The sequence below is a fragment of the Silene latifolia genome, chromosome 11, assembly GCF_048544455.1.
Source record: "Silene latifolia isolate original U9 population chromosome 11, ASM4854445v1, whole genome shotgun sequence".
Lineage (NCBI taxonomy): Eukaryota > Viridiplantae > Streptophyta > Magnoliopsida > Caryophyllales > Caryophyllaceae > Silene > Silene latifolia.
Window position 1 is genome coordinate 75,774,479 of NC_133536.1, and position 8,541 is coordinate 75,783,019.

Genomic DNA, 8,541 nt, shown 5'->3' on the forward strand with positions numbered 1-8,541 from the left:
GGCTTACTACTCATAGCGGCTGGTGAGCCCTCCTCATATACGCCCCATTGCTGGCGAGCCTTACAATGCGTCGCGGCTCGCGAGCCCTCCTCATATACGCACCAGGGCTGGCGAGCCTTATAACGCATCGCGGCTGGCGAACCCTCCTCATATACGCACCATGGCTGGCGAGCTTTACAACGCGTCACGGCTGGCGAGCCCTCCTCAGATACGCACCATGGCTGGCGAGCCTTACAACGCGTCACGGCTGGCGGACCCTCCTCAGGTACGCACCGTGGCTGGTGAGCCTTATAACGCGTCGCGGCTGGCGAGCCCTCCTCAGGTACGCACCATGGCTGGCGAGCCTTTGTCCGCAAACATGCAAGGACGTATCCAAAGATGCCTCAGGTATGACTTCTTCTTGTGGCTGGCGAGCCTTTGTACGTAGTCTAACGGACTTTAAACAACCCGCACGGATAGTCGACAGACTCTAAACTGTTCCCGACGACAGGTCCTTGGCTCGTACCCTCGAGTCGCCTTGGCGTCGCCCTTCCCGACGGAAGGTCCTTGGCCCGAATCCTTTCGAGCCGCCTCGACGTCGCTTGGGTCTCCAGGTTGTAATCTTCGATTGACATGGGGGCTCTACTTTGACTTTTGCCCTGTCCAATCCTCAGTCAAAGTGGGGGCTCTGTAGATACCCAGTATCTGCTGAGACTCTAACAAACACCCGATGATTATCGGACTATAACATGTTTTGGAATCGCGGCGTTTGATCGACAGTTTGTGTACAACTTAACGTCGGAAAACTTAAAACGATTTCGAAAATAAAACATTTCAAAACTTTTCAAAAGTACCTGGAGTGTTTAATGCACGACGACGGGGTCGCAATGACACTAACTAGAGTCAAAACCGACACCGGACCAAAAATCGACTCAAAAATTCGAATCCCGACTCCAACAACGAGTCAAACCGAGTCAACCTTAAAAAACAAACCATTTCAAACCTTCTATACTAAGATTTCCCGGATTCATGAATGGTCAAGTACCAAACATGTGACTAAAAATCCTAGGATAGAACAAATCATGATTGCACTTGTGTGAAAGTGACAGGACAACTCGAAGACCCGCGACGTGGCTCGCGCCTCTTTGAGCAGCCCAGGTGGCCACGTCGCTCAAAACTCATACAACCACTCATTTTCCTATAAATACCCCTCAAATGCCCCCATTTGAGAACTTACGCGAGTGTCCGCACTACTACAGAAATCATGAAGGACATCGGACTTCTAGACACATGGACATCGGATTATAGGCCGATGTAGAGTTCAGTCCCGTCCATATGGGGTGTAATGGACATGGGACTTTAAACCGATGTCCATTAATATATGCACATCGGATTTTTAAATATATCCGATGTCCATATGAGTAATGAACATCAGATTTTAACATTAATCCGATGTCCATATGTGTAATGTACATTAGATTTTTATAGAAAGCCCATGTCCTTTGAAGCTAGAATTACATCGAACTTTTATAAATCCGCTGTCCTTTATATTGTTTTTTTTTAAAAAAAAAATTTGAAAAGAGCAGGCCAATTCATATTGTATTACACCAATTTGAATGCCAAAACATTAATACAAAACATGCCAACTGCCATTCAACCAAAATGATCGATTTCAATTAATAAAAACCGATCCCAATCAACATACAACGCAACCGTCTCCGTCATCCGAATTCAACAACTATCGAACAACAACAAAGGGCATAACAAATCCCAGCCAACATAACACATGGTCTTGCAGATCATGTAATCAGTTTTTCAAAATGCAACTACCTAATACATTACTATGCTAGCTAGCAATCTACGGCTAGATATTGAGAAAATAGTTCGCCCACAAGTCCCGAACCTCATCTAATTCTTCTTGTGAATATGGCGTGGTGTCTTGAAAAACCTGTAATGCATATTAATGACAATGGGGCAGTCAGACATGGCCTCACAAGGGCAGCTTCATATAAGCTAATAATTAAGGGCATTCCTGAAAAACCTGGAAACATAAATATTTTAAATCTATGAACTCCTACATTGACAATATAAGATGAGGGCATTCCTGAAAAATGATCTCTCTTCCTTGCTTTAAAAAAAAAAATACAGAAACACATACGTTCAATAAGATACAGCAGACAACAACAATGGAATCAAATCCCTACATTCTTTTGTGATGGTGAGGAGGAAGTTACTACATACCTCTCAGACATTAGAACTTAGAAGAATGTACAAGATCAATTAAGCTGAGTGTTCCATCAAGGTTCATCATTGTGTCTAATATCAACACTCTGTGAAATGGATTTCTGCAACAAGTTCGATAAAAATAACTTAATTATCTCGAGTCTTTGCAAAAATACGGAACAAAAGATAGATTCCCAAGCTTTGCCAGGCTCAAGATGTACCAAACCAAAAATCACATATAGATATATCCAGCGAAGGAACTGTTGAGTGTAGCCTATAAAAAAATTTAAGTAGACCAGGCCTGGAGTGTTAGTGTTTGCTTCATTAAGCTTTAGTTAAAGTAAGACTTCTCGTAACATATTGGAAAACTTGAGACGAGGTGGACTGGTATGAAAAATAGAACCTAGAATGAAGAATAACATAGTATAAAGAATAAAACCACCAGCAATGAACGCATCATCAGTTCACTACTTTTCTTAGGTAATCCGTGCAATAGAGTAACATTCATGACTTCAAGTGGTAGCAAAGGCAGGGTATGAGATCCCGAGGGTAAGTTATAATATGAGGGAGGATCAAAGACCAACAATTGTATAGGTCACTCACTAATTTTAAAAAAGCTCGTGCAAAGTCTGCTTCAGAACATCTCCAGCAGCTCACATTGCACCTGAAAAACAACATTTAGAGGAAAAGCATTAATCAAAATACAATTTGTCACTCAAGAAGAAAATCAAAACCCTCGAAATTGTATGATAAACAAAACTGAAATAAAAAAGTATTGAACCTAAACTTAATGCTCTTAAGACCATATGAGAAATAGAGACAAAAGGTAACTAAAAATATTCAAATGCCCTTCCATTTGCACCTCCTTTTGCCAATGTCAGACTTTTAGTCAACAACAAAACCCCATGTGATCCCAATTCAACATTTCTCCCATCTGGCCATTCAGTAATATACTCAAAACCCTATCTTTTCCAAATGAAGCAAACAAGCAAACAATAGAGTTGCAACACCTTTATCATCGTGCTGATGTTTAAGGCTTTAGGCAAAGATGCGAAATTTAACTGCTTAGAGTTAGAAGATGCTATAGAAGTAAACATTTTCCCCACATTACACACTATACAACCCTTAAAACACTAAAGTACTCAACAGCAAGTGTGTTAGTGTTAAAGATGCAAACTTTTTTTTACTGATTTTTCAAGAATAAGTAACTTATGGGGTTAATAGGATTTGAGTGGATAGAGTAGAAAGAATAAAGCTTTGACACCAAAACCAATAAACATTCGTTTTAGCACACACCCAGTAATCCACCATTTGAATGTGCTATACCTTCAATTCTTCAAATTGGTGTAATAAAAAAATCGTAACCAGGTCATGTTAGCAAAGGGTTAGTGGAGTAGCCTAATTAAATTTCATTTTATACCACACATATAAAATATAAATGAGGTAGCGCATTCAAAATTATAGCAAAATAAGTAACAAACAAAGATCCTGAATGTTGAAAAGGTTCACACATATGAACTAACACAAAGGAAAGACAAATTTCAATTTGAAAAACCATTGGATAACTCACCTTTCTTTCAATTTTTGGTCATGAGTTCTTCGGCATGGACCTGATACACGGTTCATGTGAAAATATTTTAGGATTAGTGCTTAAAATGACAAGATTGATAAGCATATTCAAATTATATGATAAACAGAATCAATTATACAACAAAAAACAAAATGGGTAAAAGGGGACAAACTGACAATCAAAATGCTAATTAATTAAATGGTAGATGAAGAGTTGGAGAACAAAGCTGTTCTCAGCTAAGTTCGAACATGATTTTATACTTGAAGTTGGAGAACAAAGATGTTGGCAATGGAAATTTGACAAGAAAAAAGAAAACCCTAATTTAATTAGCATGTACCAATATCAACCAATATACCAGCAATTCAAACTCAAAGATCAAAATTTTCAATTGAAATAATGAACAATAAATAATACTCGAATTTAGGAAAAAAATTAGGGTACAAACCTGAGGATAAAAGACGCGAAAACGCAGTAGTTGGCAGTACAGTGGCTCGTCGTGGTTCGCGATGGATGGTGGTGCGAGGTGGACAGTGGCGGCTGGCCGCCTTGGCGACGTGATGGATTTAGAGGGTGTGAGACTGTGAGGGATGGCGGAGAGAGTGAGAAATAATGAAACGAATTAGGGATTTGGAGTTTGTATATTTGACACGGATGATTGAATGAGCGAGTTTTTCTTTTAAATGGTGATAGTCTTATTTGCTGCGTTTTTGGGTTTTTGATCGGGTTTTGAAGTGAAGAAGCTAAGGGATGAACGATGAGATAGAGAAGAAAGGGATGAGTAAGCTAAGGGTTTGGGTTTGGGTTTGTCTAAAAAAAGAATGATATGGAGTAAGTATAATAGATTGACTCAGTATGCTAGTGAAAATAATTTGGGGCGGGGGAATTGTTTTCATTTTGCGCCCAAATTGAGGATTATATGGACATGGGTTGTAATTTAATCCGATGTCCATTATAATGGACATGGGTTGAAAATAACAACCGATGTCCATATAATATAATTACATCAGACTTTTATAAAAATCCGATGTGCAAACTTATTACATCTGTTTTTTCAAAAATCCGATGTCCATCCACTGATGTCCTTGATGAATTCTGTAGTAGTGCCGCCCCCTATTTTCTCCCTTAAACTTCTCGACTCGACTTCTTAAGTCACAATCCGACGCGTATTTACGACCTACCGATCGTAAATACAAGCCTTACACATTGTTTGGTACCGTCATCGTGCATTAAATCACTTGACCGACCACTTCGACCACTACACCATCACTAATCTTAATAAAACACTCTTTTTACTTACCAAAACGGTTTTAAACCGAGTCTTTTCCGACCAAACGAGTTGTTACACTTACGTCGGTTTGTCGCCATAACCAAACATGTAAGTATGAGGGTGTAAAAATCCTTCTTTTATCATGTCCTCATTTGTTTTATGACTATAACATGCTAAAACATGCATAACACGATCCAAAACATGGGATAAACGAGCCAAAACTGAGTTTTGGCCTGAGACAGAAGCCCCTTGGTATGCAGGTATGCTCGCGCCTCAATGGGGTGTCCAAGTCAGAACTCAATCGTGTTTGTTCTCGTCTTTCCCCTTTAATTCATTTTCAAATTTGTAATCGGTTTTTACCATTCCAAATATTTTCGAATCTTTTTATTTTATTTGTTTTGACCATAAAACATTTTTCACCCTTGGTTCCTCATACCATGGCGGTTAAATCCGTGTTTTGGTGATAATATTTGGTTAATGACATTTAAAAGGTATTTAAACCCTTTTATTTCATTTCTTTACACTTTGGGAGGTATTTTAAAGCCTTTCATCATTTCTTTACATTTTCAAAACAAGCATATTAGTCACCAACACAAAGTCATCCTTGGTTCTACATACCATGCCGGATTTTAACCCGGGTACGATGATGAGTATCGACTAATTATATTCAAGTGAACTTAAAATAATTAGTTCATAATTATTTTCAAAACTATTCATGTCAAGCTTGTCGAATCGAACCCGACACCGAATATCATCAAAATAATGATGATTATTCGAGTCTCGTTCCTCAAATCAACAAATGCGGTCTAAACGACCCTTTCAAACCAAATCGGGTCAAATACCCATTTTTCAATACGTTTTATAAACGTTTTTCAAAAGGTCAGAACACGACATACAACCGTTGGTTGACCCACGCCTAAACAGGCTCCTTCTTTCTTATTTCCAAAACCAGGGGAGACCCCCTTGCACTGCCAACAGGCTCGCGTCTCATGTGGCCGCCTGGTGCAGGGTCTGTTCCCTTTCCAGCATTAGTCTAGGACGATCCCGACTCCGGTTAGCCCGGATATAGGACGGATCAGATGACTATTTGCTCATTCAAAATCACATTTGCAAAATGCTTCACTAAGACAAATGGATAACGGTATGCACCATAAACCTAATACGGTAAATGGATGTTTAATTTCCGTCTTGCATGCAAATCAACCATTAATCCAACTCGACATCTTATACTTGATACTTGGATTAAATCAACCGACTTAGAAAGCTATCACATGTTAGGTTTAAATTATATGATGCGCATTCATGCATTTAAACCGTTTTATCAACTTTTGCATTCAAGCAACCAAGATCGATCAGTAGAGGCCGCTACCGCGGGCGGGATTGGGTGTCTTATTAAAGGGCTTCCCAATACGTACCTTCACCTCTTACTCAGAAACTTTGGATAGTGGACGACCTTATCCAGGGCGTACGAGAGTCATTCTAGAGATAGGATGCTAAAGAGGGGTGATTTCCTTATCTTTAGTACCTATGTCAAACGCTGCTTTGTGCTTCGATTTGACCGAGGTATAAAGTGGATTTCAAACGGGTTCCAATCATCCCACAAATGCTTGGTGGCGACTCCGAACATCTCTAATCGTTTTGAGACCTTTACCGAGACGAAACCGACCAATCTAAAACGATCCGGTCGAAAGCATTTTTTACGCCGCCGAGCGTGGCTTTCAAAAGACCGATGCACGTCCGCAGATCGAACCGGACCCGCAGGTGGGCCATGTCCACAGCTTCATATTTAATTCTTCCAGGATCTTGAAGGCTACTTCTAAATCTTTTACATGATCTTCAGCCTTTTTTGATTTAACCACCGTGTCATCAATATAGACCTCCATTGTATCACCTATTTGATCTTCGAACATCATGTTGACCAGGCGTTGGTAGGTTGCCCCTACATTCTTCAGGCAAAAGGGCATTGCTGTGTAACAATATATGCCCCTTTCCGTCATGAGTGCAGTGTTTTCCTGGTCAGCTGGGTGCATCTTGATCTGGTTGAACCCACTTGAGGCATCCATAAATGTTAAGAGTTCATGCCCTACTGTGGCATCTACCATTGCATCTATATGAGGAAGTGGGAATGGGTCTTTTGGGCAGGCTTTGTTTAGGTCTGTGTAGTCTACACAAACTCTCCACTTGCCATTTTTTTTTGTACCACAACCACGTTTGCTAGCCATTCAGGGTACATGACTTCTCTGATCATTCCCATATCTAGCAGTTAGTCCACTTCTTCATTAATAATAGAGTTGCGTTCAGGGGCAAACTTCCTTCTTTTCTGTTGCACAGGCTTAAATGATTTGTCAATATTGAGTTTATGGGTAATAATGTTGGCGTCTATACCAATCATATCAAAGTGGGACCAGGCAAAACATGAAAATTTATCTTTAAGAAAACTTACTAGTTCTGGTCTGATATTGTCAGGGACATCAGATTCTACCAGTACATGCCTGTCAGGATACTCAGGGTCTAAAACTACTTGATCTGTCTTCATTTTGGTTTCTGCCACATAAGTGCTTCTGACAGGGTACTGTAATTGCTAGGCGAGAGACTTACCTGCCTTGGAAGGTTTTAATGATTCAGTATAGCATTCTTGGGCAGACTTTTATTCACCATTAATGGTTGCTATTCCCCACTCTGTTGGTATCTTGACACACTGGTGGTAAGTGGAAGGGATAGCTCTGACGTTGTGGATCCATGGTCTGCCTAGGATAGCATTGTAGGATGACAGGCAATCCAGGACTCCAAATCTCTCATATGAGGAGACTCCTTCCACGTATGTTGGCAGGTAGATTTCTCCCAAAGTGTTCTTTGTTTCACCACTGAATCCTACCAGGACATTTTATTTCTTTATGATCTGGCTTTCATCAATTTTCATTGCTTTCAGGACGTCAAGCATGATCAAGTTGACCGAGCTACCCCCATCTACTAAAATTCTTAGGACACTTGCAGTTCCTTTTACATGGTAATGACGAGGCCATCATGATGTAAATCAGGGATTCCCTGCATGTCAGTATCATCAAAAGTAATTTGAGGTAAATTTTTGGGTTTAAAAGGAGATTTCATTTTTGACTCCCTGGCTATTTTATTTGCAGCAGAGTTGGTCAGGCCACAGATTTCAGATCCTCCGTTAATGAATTTGACCTCATAGATGGGTGGTGCTGGAGGCAGGTCACGTTGTGGTTTCTCCTGGTCCTTCCTTGCTCCATTGTCTTCCCTGCTCTTTGATGGCATCAGATCTTTTAGGTAGCCTCTCTTTAACAGGTAAGCCACTTGCCTGCGTAGTCCCAGACATTCTTCAGTTGTGTGTCCTATGTCCATGTGGAATTCACACCACCTTGTTGTGTCTTTCCTTGAGTTGGGGTTGTCTATCATCTGTGGCCACTTGACAATGTCTCCCATATTGTCAAACCTTTTGATTAATCCTGCAGTGTCAACAGAGAAGTTATATTCTTGAATA

General features: G+C 40.3%; 1 long non-coding RNA gene across 1 annotated transcript; it reads right to left on the minus strand.

The window, feature by feature from the left end:
* Positions 1-1,693: 1,693 nt before the first annotated feature.
* Positions 1,694-3,365, minus strand: LOC141614927 (uncharacterized). The gene is made up of 3 exons (XR_012529475.1): positions 2,806-3,365; positions 2,221-2,324; positions 1,694-1,927 (listed from the first exon to the last, which is right to left on the minus strand). It is a non-coding gene; the product is annotated as an uncharacterized LOC141614927 (long non-coding RNA).
* Between the last annotated feature and the right edge of the window lie 5,176 nt (positions 3,366-8,541).